Source organism: Orcinus orca, chromosome X (assembly GCF_937001465.1).
Source record: "Orcinus orca chromosome X, mOrcOrc1.1, whole genome shotgun sequence".
Classification (NCBI taxonomy): Eukaryota; Metazoa; Chordata; class Mammalia; order Artiodactyla; family Delphinidae; genus Orcinus; species Orcinus orca.
Window position 1 is genome coordinate 59732148 of NC_064580.1, and position 14771 is coordinate 59746918.

A 14771-nucleotide genomic window follows, 5' to 3' on the forward strand; every position below is an offset into this window, starting at 1 on the left:
GGGACAAATGGGGAAACTGAGGTCCAGAGAGGAAGGAGGGCACTTGCCCAAGGTCACCCAGCCAGGGTTGGAGAGTGAGTCAAGATTAGAACCCAGGCCTTCTTCCTGCTGGCCAGCCCTGGCCCTTTCCCATGCACCCTCCTCCCCAGAGCTCTGCAGAGGCTGCAAGGCCTCTCTGCCATTGCCATTCCCTCTATTCCTGAGGCCTGGTAGCCTCAGCGGCCAGGCTTTGTCTGGTTGCCTTCCTGCACAGCCCCTACCGCCTCTCGGGCCCCAGCCCCGGCCCAGGCTCCCTTCGGGTGAGAGCAGAGGCGCTGCGGGGCCTCTGTGGCCCGGCCCCATCTCCCGCAGTTCTGAACAAGAATCTCATTAAGTGCAGGGGGCGGCTGCCGCCGGGCCTGGGGCGCCCTGACCACAGAGCTGGCTTCCTTCTGCAAACAGCCCTGGCTGGGGCTGGGCTGGCCGTATGTCTGTGCATGGAGGGGGCACTGTGGCCGCCCCCATCCAGCCCACCCCGCCGCCTCCAGTGCTGCATTTTGCTCCCCTCCCTGCCCAGCCCTCTGACCACCGCAGTCCTGTTTCTGTCTTCCCACCACTCCTTCTGTTCCCATCCCCTTTATTTCCCTCTCCCTTCTCCTCCTTTTTTTTTTTTGCTCTACACCTGGCTCCGTTTCTGTTGCCGTCTTGGTTTTGTCATCATCTCTCTCTCTTGCACAGCCCCCGTTCTCCCTCACAGTCTGGTTTCCCATCTCAGCCCCTGAGTCCTGCCTGTTTCTCCATCTTGCTGCATCACCATCTTGCTGCCCCAGAGGGGTGCCCTCTTAGCTTATGTCTCTTGCCCTCCATCTCTGAGCTTCACTCTCTTGTCTCTTTCTCAGCTTCTCCCTCGGGCCTCCCTCCCTCATGCTCTTGGGCCTGCTCTGAGTCTGGGTTTCTGAGGCTGCCACAAGACACTTCTGGGGAGGTTTGCTATACTGGATAAACATGGCCCCAGCAGCAGGATGTGAGGAATTCTGCTGACAGCGCTTTCCTCGGGGGCTGAGGAGGGGCAGTGTGAGCTGGCGGCCAGGGGCCCCAAGGAGACGGCAGTGTCCTTTCCATGCTCATGCTCCTGCCTTCCCAGACCCTCAGCCAGCGCACAGTGTCTCCCTAGCTGGAAAAAAGGAACAGACCACAAGGGACTGCTCACCCAGCTTTGCCCACTCACCACCGACTCCCCCCACCACACACACACACACACACACACACACACACACACAATGCACACACTTCCCTGCAGTATCTACAGCCTGGAGCGAACTAAGTGGAATTCAGTTCTGTTTCTCCTGGCCTGGCCTGCGTAGGCCTCAAGGGCAGGGGCTTTGGGAACGGGAACAACCCCAGGGACCTTGGAAACAATGCAGTAGATGCAAGAACCCATTAGAGATCATCGCAGCCGTGCCTCTGTATCCAGACAACACCCAGCCCTGTGCAATTGTTCTATATTTAAAATCCCTACCCTCAGGGGAAAAGTTTATCGACCTCCCCCTCTCAACTCCTCTGAGGCCTTATCCCACTGTCAAAAGGTTCCTAAATCAACCTGAAATCCTTCGTACTGAGACTCAGACAGCGTGGGTGTCCTGGGATGTGTATGGTGAACGGTGCTTGTGTGTGGCGGTATGGGTGGGGCTGGGAGCCTCAACAAAGTGGAAAAGAGATCATTTGTCTGAGGGTGGGTGTTGGGGGCGGGGATGAGATGGGATGCGGGGGGCTTGGAGGGGAAGCTGGTACAAGAGTCCAGAGGAGAGACAATGGGTTCCAGTGGCAGAGGGGCTGAAGGAGAGAAGGCCCGATAGCATGGGAGAGGCTGTGGACGCAACTGCTGAGGAAGGGGAAGCAGAAGAAGGTGCTGAATGACGTGAGTCCGGGAGGCTTCCTGAAGAAGCATCAGGGCAGATCTGGGAGAAGACGCTTTGAGGAATATCAAGTGCCGTGGAGTTATTTGGAGAAGCGAGAGGGTCTTCAGAGGTAAGCGGTGGGGTCTGCTTTCAGGAGCGAACATTCACCTAACACCTGCTCTGAGGGTGACCAGCTCATCCTGGCTTGCTCAGGACTGTGGAGACTTTAGCACTAAAAGTTCTACATCCTGAGAAATGCCTCAGTCCCAGGTAAACCAGTTGGTCACCCTCCCCACCCACCCCACCTACCAAGCAGTGTGCACAGGATGGCTCCCGTCAACCTCACAACAATCCTGGGCAGGGGGTAGAGTGTATCAGCCCCATTTTCCAGAGGAGAAAATGGAAGCTAAGAAAATTTAAATAACTCGCCTTAATGTCACACAGCAAGGGGCAGGTTTGAAGCCCAGGTCTATTATTTCACTGCGTTGAGTTGTTGTATCCTAGACTCAGAGACCTTCAGGGTCAAACTTAGTAACCCTCACCCCGCCAACCTCCTCCCCTACACACATTCCAACCTCAACAGAGTTTCAAAGTCTAGATGTGAGGTGGTGTCACTGGGACCTAATGTCCAAGTCCCTCTGGGCAGGGGCTGCAAGTGGGGGTGGGCTAGGGCAAGGGGGGCTTCGTCCCCTTCAGCCCAAGTCCTACCAGGGCTTCACCCTGGACCGCCACCTGTTGATTTTTTGGCTTCTCCCCCAGCTGGGGGCAGGACCAGCTGCTGGGGGGCGGGGGCGGGCTGCGGAAGCTGGGGGAAGTGCTGAGGGAGGGTGTCTCCAGGGCCTTGCTGGGTTCCTGGGCTCCAGGTGGTAGGTCTGGGGAGGGCTGGCCCAACATCTGAGAGCTGGCTGGGGGCCTGGCCCCAGGAGTCCTGCACTGCTGGTCAGCGCCTCCGGTGTGCTGGGGTGTGAGGAAGCAGCCACAGAGCAAACAAACAGAGCCTGTGAGGACAGGAAGCAATTACGGACCACCCGGCCTAGGCTGCCGAAGAGCTCAGAGTGGAGGGAGGGCAGGCGGAGGCAGGGATAGGCCACCAGCTAGGTGTGGCCTGGGGCAAGTCCAGCAAAGTGGAATGAAGAGGTCCTAAGCTGGCAGGATTCTGGGCAAGCCATAGCAGGTGTCCTCCTGCCTTTGGGGGACATCTCTCACATTTAGAAAGAACTCCAGAGAAGGGGCTACCTTGGTGGGCATGGGGTGTTGGAGTCTGGTCAGGAGACCTTGCCTCTGGATTAAGATGCAACACTCATGTACTTTGTTTGAGGCCTATCACTTCCGCTCACTGAGCCTCGGTTTTCCCATCTGTATAATGAAGTGGTTAGAATAATGAATATTCAATGGTTCCTCCAGGTTTGATAGTCCATTATGCCATAAAATGGCTGAGAGCTAAGGACTTCTTAGCTAACATGGGTTTATCGAGTACCAGATCGAGTATACTGGGGCTAAATGGTGAGGTTGGAGACAGAAATTTAGACGTTGAAGACCTGGGTTCTGTCCTTGAGGAATAATATTATCTTAAAAAATAACGTGTATTGAATGTTTACATGGGTTGCGAAGTGTATTGAAATGATCTCAGTGAATTTCCTCACAAATCCCGTAAAGTAGGCACTATTATTATTCCCATTTTACGGATGAGGAAACTGAGACCAAGGAAAGTTAAGTGATCTGCCTAAGACTATATATCTAGGAAGGGGAGACCCAGACTTTTACCTAAATCAGTCTTACTCCAAAGCCAGGGCTCTGAACCCTGATTCTAAATTGATTCTTCCATAGATGATAAACCGAAAACTGCCCACATTCTGTATGATGTGGTTTTCTGTTCATTAGCTTATTTCAGCTTCACGGTAACCCTGTGGTGCCTGGTGGTATTATCCCCACTTTACAGTTAAGGGGATTGAGGCTCAGAGATGTGAGGCTCCTGGCCGCCCTCATTCCAATGCCTGATAGGCACTGGGGTGCGGCCAAACCTCCTTCTCCCTCACCACGCTGGCTCCAACAGAAGCCCAGCAATGCTCCTGCAGTACCTGGGGTGTGTCCCATCTTGTCACCCCCTATGGAGCTGGTGGATGGACAGGAAGCATTGGGCTCTCTGCTCCGGCCTAGGCGTCTGCACCCTCCTCTTTTCTCCCATCCCCAAGGGTTTCTTGAGTACCTGTGACACTCCAAGTGTTATGCTGGGGGGTTCTCTGCATTATTCCCTTAATCTCACAGCTACTCCATGAAGTAATTTGAACCCTCATTTTGCAGATGAGGAAACTGAGGCTGAGGAGGTGCCAGGGAGCCCCTGGGCATTCCAGCCTCCTTCTCTCCCTCCCAGGACCGGATTCAGGGACTGCAGGGGCCTTGGGAACCTGTGCTTACAGTTCCATTGCCCTCTGTGGACTGCCTAGCCAAGGCCAGATCTTCCTATCAGCCCCTGAAAATGAGGCCATGTTCAGGCTCTCTGACAGCACTTTCCTTCCCTCCCTCCACCTCCAGCTCCATTTTCTGACTTGCATGGAGCTGCGGCTGAGACCCACTCAGGCTGAGGCCTCTTTCGGGCCTGAGCCACAAGTGCTCTATCGCTGCTGGTGCCTCAGCTCATAGGTACTGTCCAGAGCTCTGTTATCTGTATTACCTCATTTACTCCTCCCTCCAATCCCAGGAGGTAGATACTGTCATTATCATCAGCATTTTCCAGATAAGGAAACTGAGGCACAGAGAGGTAAATGGATTGGCCGAGATCATCAGCTGGTAAGTGGCAGAGCCAGGATTCATACCCAAGCCAGCTAGTGCCACGGTCCTTAAGTGCCACCCTTGAGCATGGCCTTGATCCTGAGGCAAAAGGCAGTAACTGAGGGGCTTAGCCTAGGAGGGACATAATCTGCTTTGCCTGAGAACAATCTGTCTGGCAGCAGTGAGGAGGGGACTTGGAGGGGCAGATGTGAGACAGGGACACTAGTGAGAAGGCTAGGGCAGCTGGAATCCCAGGGAGGGGTGGTGGGAGCCTGACTTAGGGCAGTGACAGTGGCTGTGGACAGAAAGGGGCAGAGATGGGGGATGCCCCAAAGGACATGAAGACAGAGCCAGTGCTCTGCTCCTGCTCTTCCTGCCAAGCTGTGTGTCCTGGTGTAGAGTGGTATCTGCCCTCAGTAGGGGGCACCCATTTCTAAATTGTCTACCCAGAGGGGCACCTTTTTCAAATTGTCACCAAGCACCATATGGGCTACCTGGGGGCCTTGATTAGATGCCTGCATGAAGGAGAGGCAATCATTCTCCAGGAGGCTTCTGAGGAGGGTCCCTCCATGACCTTCCCCTGCTATGCCCTGGAGTTCCCGTCAAGGTGGGGCAGATTATAACAGTAGGGGGAAATGCAACCTGTGTGTGTGTGTGTGTGTGTGTGTGTGTGTGTGTGTGTGTGTGTGTGTGTGTGTACGCACAGGTGTGTGAAGTCTAGAGATAGATGGCAAACTGTCAACAGTGGTTGTGCTGGGGAGAGATAGGGGATGAGGAGAACTTTAGTGTTTGCCATATACACAGGCATGGTGTGAATTTTCCTACAATGACTATGTTTTGTTGAAAAAATAATAGAAGTATTTTTAAAAGGAAGAAAACCTTAATGCTCAGTGTTGATGTGAATATCAATGAGATAATAGGCAGCACTTTGCAAATTGAGAGGTTAGGATAACTGATTAGTGATATTTCCACCCTTTCTGTGAAAGAGGAAAAAGTGAAATGTCTCAGTGCTGATTATTCCCAGGTGCGGAGCCCTGGTCGGGCCGAACCCTGGGAAGTAGGTGGTCAAACTCAGCTGCCCTGGGCTCCTCAATGGTTGTGCTTATCCTATCAACCCCCTGGAGCCAGGCAGAATTTGCACAAAAGGGAGCTTTAGTTGTAGGCCTTTGCTGGGGCCCTGAGAATCAGTGACAAATTGAATGGGCTAATAAGTTAATTATAGCTGTCCCATATGTGAGGCATCCCAGGTTAGAGGAAAGAGGCTTGGCCAGGGAGTCACACAGAGCACCTGGACTCCTGAGTCACAGACTCCCTGAGGAACCCTAGGCCAGTCCCTCCCCCTCTCCGGGCCTCAGTTTCCCCATTTATACAATAAGGAGACTGACATGCCTGGTCTCTTAAGGCCGTGCCAGCTCTAACGTTCCAGGAGTCTCTAATTAAAACTGTCCCCTGCGTATTAATCTTCTTGTCAAGTTTTAATTAATGGCTGATGGAGCTAGAACAGGCACCAGCTGCCACCCCCCTGCTGGGAGGCAGGGGACACCCACAGGATGCTTGACCTGATAATCACTGCTAAGTGGCCTCTATCCCCATCTCTCCACCCCAGGCCTCCTCTCATAGCTCAATGCGTTTTCCAATATACTACACCACCTAGGGTTTGAGGGCTGGGGTGTGTGTGTGTGTGTGTGTGTGTGTGTGTGTGTGTGTGTGTGTGTATTTGATAGTAGTAAAGGGTATAGCCTTCATCTGGCTCTGCTACTAACTAGCTCTGTGATCTTGGTTTGTAACTTAATCTCTCTGATCTTCAGTTTCCTCTCCCATGAAATGGGGATAGCATTTGGCTGCAAGTAACAGAATACACACTCAAAATGGCTTACACAATAAGCACTTTTATTATCCCACAGGGGAAGTCCTAAAGATGAGTGCTTTGATGGTTGATTTATTAAGAATCAAGAACTCCAGTTCTTCCCATCTTTCTGTTCCACCATTCTCACAGCCCTTGGCTTTTGTCTTTAGGTCTGCCTCCTCATGGTCATAAGGTGGTTGTGGCAGCTCTGAGTATCACACTCTAATTGAACAAAATCCAAAGACTGGAAGACATAACAACCTTCCCTTATGTCCTCTTTAGCAGCTTTCTGTCCATGCCTCTCATTGGCCAGAATTGTGTCACGTGCCCAAGCTGAACCCAACCACACAGTAGAAAGGTTGGAATTACCGTGACTGGCTTAGAGGAGTATTCTCAACTTTGGCTATACATGAGAATTTCCTGGGGTGCTTTTAAAAATTACCGGTACCCACACTGCACTCCCAGATCAATTTAATCTCTGGAGGTGGGGCCTGATTACCAATATTTTTTAAAAGCCCTCCAAGCGAGTCAAATAGGCTTAGACTAACCAAGATTCAACCCCTGTAGCCCAGCTTCCCATGCTCTGGCTCTGATAGAAAAGAGGAAATGGTGGCAAATTGCTGTCAGCTACCCAATATCCATACACACCCTTTTTTTCATATTAGCACCAGGAGTGGGGTTTAAACATGTGTCCTCCAGAGATTTCCGCCCTGCCCTTAGAACGTAAGGCTCTCCTAAAGCAGTTGCTTCCAATCCTGGCTACACGTCAGATTCTCCTGAGGTGTTTGTTAAAAATAAAGGGATTGACATATATACACTAATATGTATAAAATAGATAACTAATAAGAACCTGCTGTACAAAAAATAAATAAAATAAAATTCAAAAATTCAAAAAAAAAAAAAGAACAATAGGGACTTCCCTGGTGGTCCAGTGGCTAAGACTCCACGCTCCCAAGGCAGGAGCTAGATAGCACATGCAACAGCAAAGATCCCACAAGCGGCAGGGAAGATCCTGCATGCCTAAACTAAGACCCGGCGCAGCCAGGTAAATAAATAAATATTCAAAAAACATAAAGAGCAATAAAACTAAAAAAAATAATAATAATTAAAAAAATAAAGGTTCCTGGGCATACCTAATGGCTATGGAATCAAAATCATTTAGAACAGAGCCCAAGAATACATATGTGCACACGTGCATGCACACACAAAACCATATATTTGTTAATTCCTCAGGTGATTCTTAGGCTCTTATCTATAGGGTGGTGTTTTGGAATGACTGCTCCACACATCTCCCTCATGGGCCTGAAATGGTGCCTGAAAGTCCACTATTAGGGTCACTTTTCTAAGTCGTCATCCGTAGTACCTCCTCCCCCACAATTAACACGTGTTACATCATTGGTTGTTCATGAAAGGTAGCTGGAAAGTCACTGAGAGTCTCTTGGCTTCGGTTTCCTTTTTCTTAAAATGAAGGTAATCATGCTTACCTCATCTGTAAGTGCAAAGGACCCAGGAGGACACAGAAAGTAGTTTGTTAACCTGAACATGCTAAGGGATGGTGTGAGAATACCTTCAGAACAGGAGATGGGTGGTCAGTGTTCCATCCTGTCATTGGGTCACCTTGGCCAATCCCTTTCCACTCTCCAATCCCAAACCTCTGTTTTTTTAATTTTTGAAATGTGAAGGGTTGCATGCATGGATAGATTCTTTTTTGGGAGGGCCCACAACATTCTTAATGACAAGAAGAAGAACCTCTTCCACAGATATAATTTCCTGGTTTAGCAAGTTGCCCTGCCATGTCCTGATGGGTAGGACAGAAGTCCTCTGTGTTTGGCAGGATGAAGGCAGAGGGAAAGGACTGAATTGTAGGGTTCTGTTCAAAGAAGAAAGGTCTGGGGGATATCCAGGGTGAGGTCTAGGGAAGCCTGAAATGAATGAGGAAAGTTTCCCATATCTTTGGAATTTCTACTGGGGTCTATGGGGCCCTTAGCATTGCCCACTGGACTTTCTAATGCCCCTGCTCCAGAAGACGCTCCCTGCCTCACTCAGCAACACCTAGGCACGGAAGGGTTGGCAAGGTCTGTGGGTCCCAGCCTGGCCCCCAGGCTCTAGTCTCCCTCCAGGCTCTGGATCTCCCGTTTCCCCATTTTCCTTTGCTCTACATCTGGCTCCGGGTCAAATGTGGATTTCCTTTCAGCCAGCCGGCCCGAGAGTGTCCACCTGTGGAACCGGAGCTGGAGCCAGAGGCAGTCAAACCAGGAGCTCATCCATCAGCTGAGCCCAGGCTGGAGCTGGGAAAGAAGACCACAGGGTATCAGGCCACCCAGGATGTGGGGTGGGGAGGGGAGCTTCCGGATCCTCCAAGGAAGTTTCTGAGGAGTGGGGGGGATCCAAGATGGGGAGTGAGGAATTCTGGGTCTAGTCCTCTGAGACCACTAATTCTTTGTGTGACCTTGAGCATAACCCTGCCTCTCTCTGGGCCTCAGTCTCCTCATCTGTAGCATAAAGGGGTTGGATTAGAATCCCAGAGACATGGGCTCCTGAGGTTGGAAGTACCCTTAGTGGCCATCTAGTCTGAACCCCCACCCAGAGCTTGAATCCCTCTGCAGCATCTTACACAGTGATCACCTAGATTCTGCTTGCATACTTCCAATGATGGGAAGCTCGCTTCCTCTAATAACATTTTGTCTTATCTCAGCATAGCCATCTGTTAGAAGTTTCATCTGAAATCGGTCTCCCTATGGCTTCCATCAATGGGTCCTAGCTTTGTCTCCTGGGGCCACACACCTCATCTTCCCTGTGACAGCCCCTTGGAGGTCTGAACTCAGAGTTCAAGTTCCCCTGAGTCTAACCAAATAGCCCCTTCAGCTCTGACTGTTCTCAAAGAACCTGGTCTGTGACCCCTTAGTGTGGGGTCTATAACTGGACACAGTCCCCTTGGTGGGGTCTTGGCAAGGCTGCAGAGGGCCAGAATATCACCTTGCTCCTTCCACACGCAATGGTTCTTGCAGTTGAACCTAAGTTCCCATCGGATTTATCACCTAGAGGGTCTTTCCTATCCTGTGAGCTCTGTGAGGGTGGGGGGCTTTCCTGGTTCCTTTCTGTTACCCCAGGTCCCAGCCCAGGGCCTTGCCCAGAGTTGGCATCACAACTTGTGTGTTGAGGTAGCTGAGAGCAAGGGCGTGTGGGGATGTGTGTATGCACGCATGGACCTGCAGCCCAAATTGGAAGAGTGGGCTGGGCCATGGAGGGGTCCGGATTATTCATATACATTCAGGCAGCCTCCTCCCTGCACTGGCTACAGTGGTCCACAGTGAGGACCCAGCGTGTGGGCCTGGTGGTAATTGTGTTCATCAGTGCACAAGCCCAAGGGAATCTGGTATCTTTATAGCCTCACAGGGTTCCTGGGAGCCCCGTGTGTCTCTCACAGCTCTGCATGCAAGCCCCCAATGTTGTGTACGTCTGTGTGTGGCTGCCAGAGGTATCCCTTGGTGCCTAACAGAAACAGGAGGAGGTGGCTATATCCCAGGGGTGACGTGGGGATCTGTCTAAGGCAGTAGGAAATGACTGTGCCCCATCAGTTGGCACGGGTGTTCCCGGCTGGTTGAGGGGGAGGAGGACAGTGGCTGAGCCCTGTCACTTGACAGGGGGTATTCCCAGCTGTCTGCATGAGGAGGGGAAGGCAGCTGCCCTGTCAGGAGGCTGGGATATCCTGGCCATGCCCACTTTGACGTGGCCCGTCTCTCTGTGTCCTCTTGCCACTCAGCTGTCATCAACACCAACACCACAAGGGAAGTTGGCTATGCCAGAGCTCAAGGTCATGGGAAGCACACTTCAATTATTCCACCGTCATCTGTCTGGGTCCTAGTGGAGTGGGCAGCCACTGGCCGCAGGGAGTGGCAGGCTGCAGGGAGTATGTGCCAGGGAAGGACAGGTCAGATGAAGGGAAGGAGAGGGAAGGCTTTGAGGGGAACCCGTGGACCATCTTGAGCAAAGGGAGTCAGCAGAGACTGCTCCAGACACACGGCCACAGATAAGGCCTTCCTAGAACTAATTCATGCAGTTGCTGGGGTGACAAGGGCAAGCATGGGTTTGGGAGTCAGGAAGACTGGGTTTCAGTCCTGGTCCCGCTGCTTCCTGGCTTCCTAGCCATTTACTCAGCTGTGAAAAAGCGCCAGGTCAGGTCCACGGTGGGCACCCAGGCAATGGAAGGCCCCTCCTTCTGTCTTCTCTCTCCAAGGCTACCCAAGTGATGCAGATGGTGGCTGGCAAGGGTGGGAATAGAAAATGCCTTGGGAAGCCTCCATCAGGCTTGTCCTGAGCCCAGTACAGAGTCTCTTTTTCTCCTGGCTCCTTCCTGTAGGCTGGGAAACCTAGTTGTCATCAAAGACAGGAAGGGGCAGTAGGGGCAGGGCCAGGGTCCCCGTGAGTGACCCTGTGGCCAGATCTGGCTGCTGCCTGGGGTTTCTTGACATTCTCCATCTATGAGATCTTTCTAGAAAACCAGCTAGGGGTTGAAGACACACCAACGCCACAGCCTAAAAGGCTTTTCTTCCATCCTCTCCCCAGAGGGATGGGAAAGTGTTAGTGCAGATGAGGTTTAGTGACGTGTCCAAAGGTCACACAGCTGTGGGCTTGACACAGGCTTCAACTTCACAAGGTGCTCACTCTCCCTTCAGTCTTCTTTATCATCACCCTACCTCCTCCCACTCTCCCTCCAGCATCCTGGGTCCCCGCTGGGAGAGACTAGCCGCTCAGGATTTCCACAGCAGTTTCTATGTGGTCCTGCCTCTGGGTGTTTTCCCACCCAGCTCCTTTGGCGTGGAATGTCTAGCCCACCCTGTCCGGCCCCACTCCTTCCACTTCCATCCCTTTTCACCTCCTGGGCCTGTGGAAAACCTCCTTATTCTTCAAAGTTGTGATGCCTCTTCTGGTTCCTGAAAGCTGAAGGGCTTCCTGTGCTCCCAGAAGACTTTGTCGCACTCTTGTCTTGTGTCCTTAGATGCTGTGCCCACAGAATGAGAGAGATCTTGGAGGTGAGTGAGGAGAACCCTTTCAGTGCTCTGAGGAGCAGTCTAGAAGAACCAGAGAGAGGAAGGGGCTCCAATACTCTCCAGCTTTTCTCCTCAACCCTTTGGCCACTGTTTCATAATCTCTTTCCTACTGGAGGCTCTCAGGACTTCAGACCCTCCCTGCCCCTCCCCTCTCTCTTCCACTTTCTCACCCTAGGGGAGCTCATCTATGATAAGGCCTTAAAGACAGCATTTCTAATTGCCTACAGGTCATCTCCACCAGGATGTCCCCTACCTACATACCTCAAATTCAACATGTCCCAACTAAATCCAGCAGCCGCCATCCTCTTGAGCCTGCACTCCTTCCAGTGTCTCTTCTCTCAATGGATGGCATCACTACATCCCCACCAGAATCCTGGAGGCATCCTCCACACCTTTCTCCCCTGATGCCTATTACAACCAATCAACCACCAAGTCCTTCCCACCCTACTTCCAACACAGGCTGAATTAATCCACTTTGCTCCATGGTTTCCACCTTGGTCTCGGCATCACCATCTGTTGCCTGTGGTTGTCTCCTCCGCTCTTCTTGCTTCCACTCTGCCCCCCACCACCAGCCTGTTTACCCATAAGGTAGTCAGAAGGAGTGTTTGCCAAGACAAATCAGATCACATCACTGCCATGCTCAGAAATCCCAGGAGTCAACAATAAAATTCAAGAGCCTGTAGGATCTCACCTTGCTCTCCTCCTTCCCTGCCATGTTGAGTGTGCCAGGCCATCTTCTGCTCCTGAGCCTTGCCCAGACCCAAGCACTTGTCCTTTCACCCTTCACCTGGCTAACTCCTCCTCAACCTCTGGATCTCAGGTTATACATCAATCTATATGTGTCCTTTAGGATGTAACTCAGGTGTCACCTCTTCCCTGGGAGTCTTCCTGAATTTCTCTCCACCCCCCCCACCCCAGTCTAGGTCAGATGCCCCTCCTGTGGGCTCTGCTCCCCCCTCTACCACTGTCCTCCATTGCCCTGTGGATCTCTGTATCATATCATTCATCCTGGATTGTACATACTTGGGTATTTATTTGTTTCTTCCACTAGACCAGGGGTTGGTGAACTACAGTCCACAGGCCAAGTCTGGCCTACTGCCTGGTTTTGTAAATAAAGTTTTATTGGAGCACAGTCATGGCTATTCCCTTACATAGTGTCTAAGGCTGCTTTCACACCACAGAGGCAGAGTTGACTGCAAAGCCCCAAATAAATACTATGTGGCCCTTACGGAAAAGGTTCCTGACCCCTGCTCGAGACCATGTGCCCCCACGAGGGCAAGGACAGCGTCTGTCTGGTTCACTGCTGGGCCCTCAGCGCCCAGCACAATGGCCACTGGTTGGCAGGTGGTTGAGAAATGTTTGTCAAATCGCGTTCGAAGCATATATGGTCACAGAGGAAGTCTGAGGCCCCTCTAGGGTCCCTGGATCCCCAAGTAGGCTGTGACTTTTGGTTCCTAGTTCTCTGTCCCCAGGGGAAAAGAATGAGGTCAGATTCCAAGGGATCAAAGAGGCTGTGTCACCATTGACCTCCTGAGGGGCTCAGGGGAAGACAGCAGGACCCTGGGGCTGCTCTGAAGGAGGCTCCACCCTTGTAGAGGTTGTTTGCTTCCACCTCAAAGCTGTCCCTGACGCTAAAGCAGTCGTTCTCGATCAAGGGCTACTTTGTTCCGCAGGGGATAATTTCCAATGCCTTGAGACATTCTTGCTTGTCACATATGAGGGACTGGGGAGGGAGGTTAACTGCTAGTGGCACCTAGTAAGTAGAGACCAGGGATTCTGCCAAGCATCCCACAAGTGCACAGGACAGCCCCACACAACAAAAATGTCAGTAGTGTCAAGGTTGAGAAATTCTGCTCTGAAGCAAGGGTTCTCTGCCCTGCGTGCACCTTAGAAACACCCAAGTCTTGGGCTCCAGCCTAGATCAATTAGAACAGAACCTCTGGGCTGGGGCATTTTAATAGGCTTCCCCAGGTGATTCTAATGTGAAGCCAGCCTTGGGAACCTTCTGACTAGAGCCTACTTTCTGGGGAAAGCTTCCGAAGCACTAGCCCCGAAATCACCCGGGATAGTCTTTGCCTCAAACATCTTGCCCACAGCCAGGTCCCGGGGCCTGCTGGTCATTTTGGCCAATTTGGCTGCAGCGCTCATGAGGTATTTCAGAGCGCTGAGGGGACAGCAGAGCCCCTCTTCTCCCCCTTCCCTCCCCTGCCCATCTCTGAAGGGGGAGGGGCGCTGGTGAAGGAGAGGGGAGGGGCTGGGGAGCACAGCTGGGATTCCAATCACCTCCGACCACAAAAATCCATATCAAGCCATCTTTCCCCCTTCTCCCCCTTCCAAGCTGTGTTGTAGAGAGAAGCACCCCCTTCCTGAAAGCAACCCAGAGGCCCCAAGCTGATGTGGAAGGAGGGGCTCAGCGGTGTGGAAGTTGGGGAGGAGGGGCAGGAGCCCATAGCTTCCTGAGCTGGCCCTAGTTTGGGGAATGTGTGTGAAGGTCTCCACACCTCTTGAATCCGATCAACCCTGGGCCTAAGCAGGCCCCCTGTCCGGCGAAAGGAAGGAGCTGGGTAGGTGAGGAAAGATGGGTTTCTCTGCCATGGGACAAACTTAACCTCTCCCTCTAAAATGGTGACTTCAATGGGCAGACCCAGCCTGGCTCCCCCATTCCCTCCCCAAGATGGCTTTAGGTGTCCATAGCAGACTGTGGGCCTTCCTTGCCAGGGAGAGCCCCCGCCCACCTCCACTGCTCTCCAGGGCCACGCAAGCCCTGATCCCAGCCTAGGCAATGCCAGCCAATGCTGCTTAGCCACAGAACGCTAGGAAGAGGGGAGGCTGGAGAGAGCAGGCTTCCATGGAACACCCTGACCAGGAAGACTTCTCCAGCCCAGGAGCTGCTGGGATTCAAGATGGGAGAGGCCACAGTTCAGCCAGGGTTTGACAGTAAGCCTGCAAGAAAGTGAGTAAGTTAGGCCTGATCTGGACTTCGGGGCCAATTCCTGAGGCCTAAATTGGGAAGCCATTTCCAGAGGGACAGAGCAGAGGCACCAACAGAATGAAGCTGAGAGGCAGATTCGTGCTGCACAGAGTTAACCCTGGAAGGAGCTCTCTGAAAATGACAGGTGAGGCTCCCGAGAGCACTGGAGCGAGATGCTGACTGCCCTGATTTGGTGAGGGCAAAGGAAGGGGGATGGGAAATGGCAGGCTGGTGACATTGGAGTGAGACCCTGAAGC

General features: G+C 52.4%; 1 long non-coding RNA gene across 1 annotated transcript; it reads left to right on the top strand.

Moving 5' to 3' along the window:
• Positions 1-1732: 1732 nt before the first annotated feature.
• LOC125963013 (uncharacterized) lies at positions 1733-13362 on the top strand. Its single transcript, XR_007474773.1, has 3 exons — positions 1733-2007; positions 8687-8800; positions 11771-13362. It is a non-coding gene; the product is annotated as an uncharacterized LOC125963013 (long non-coding RNA).
• The last annotated feature ends 1409 nt before the right edge of the window (positions 13363-14771 follow it).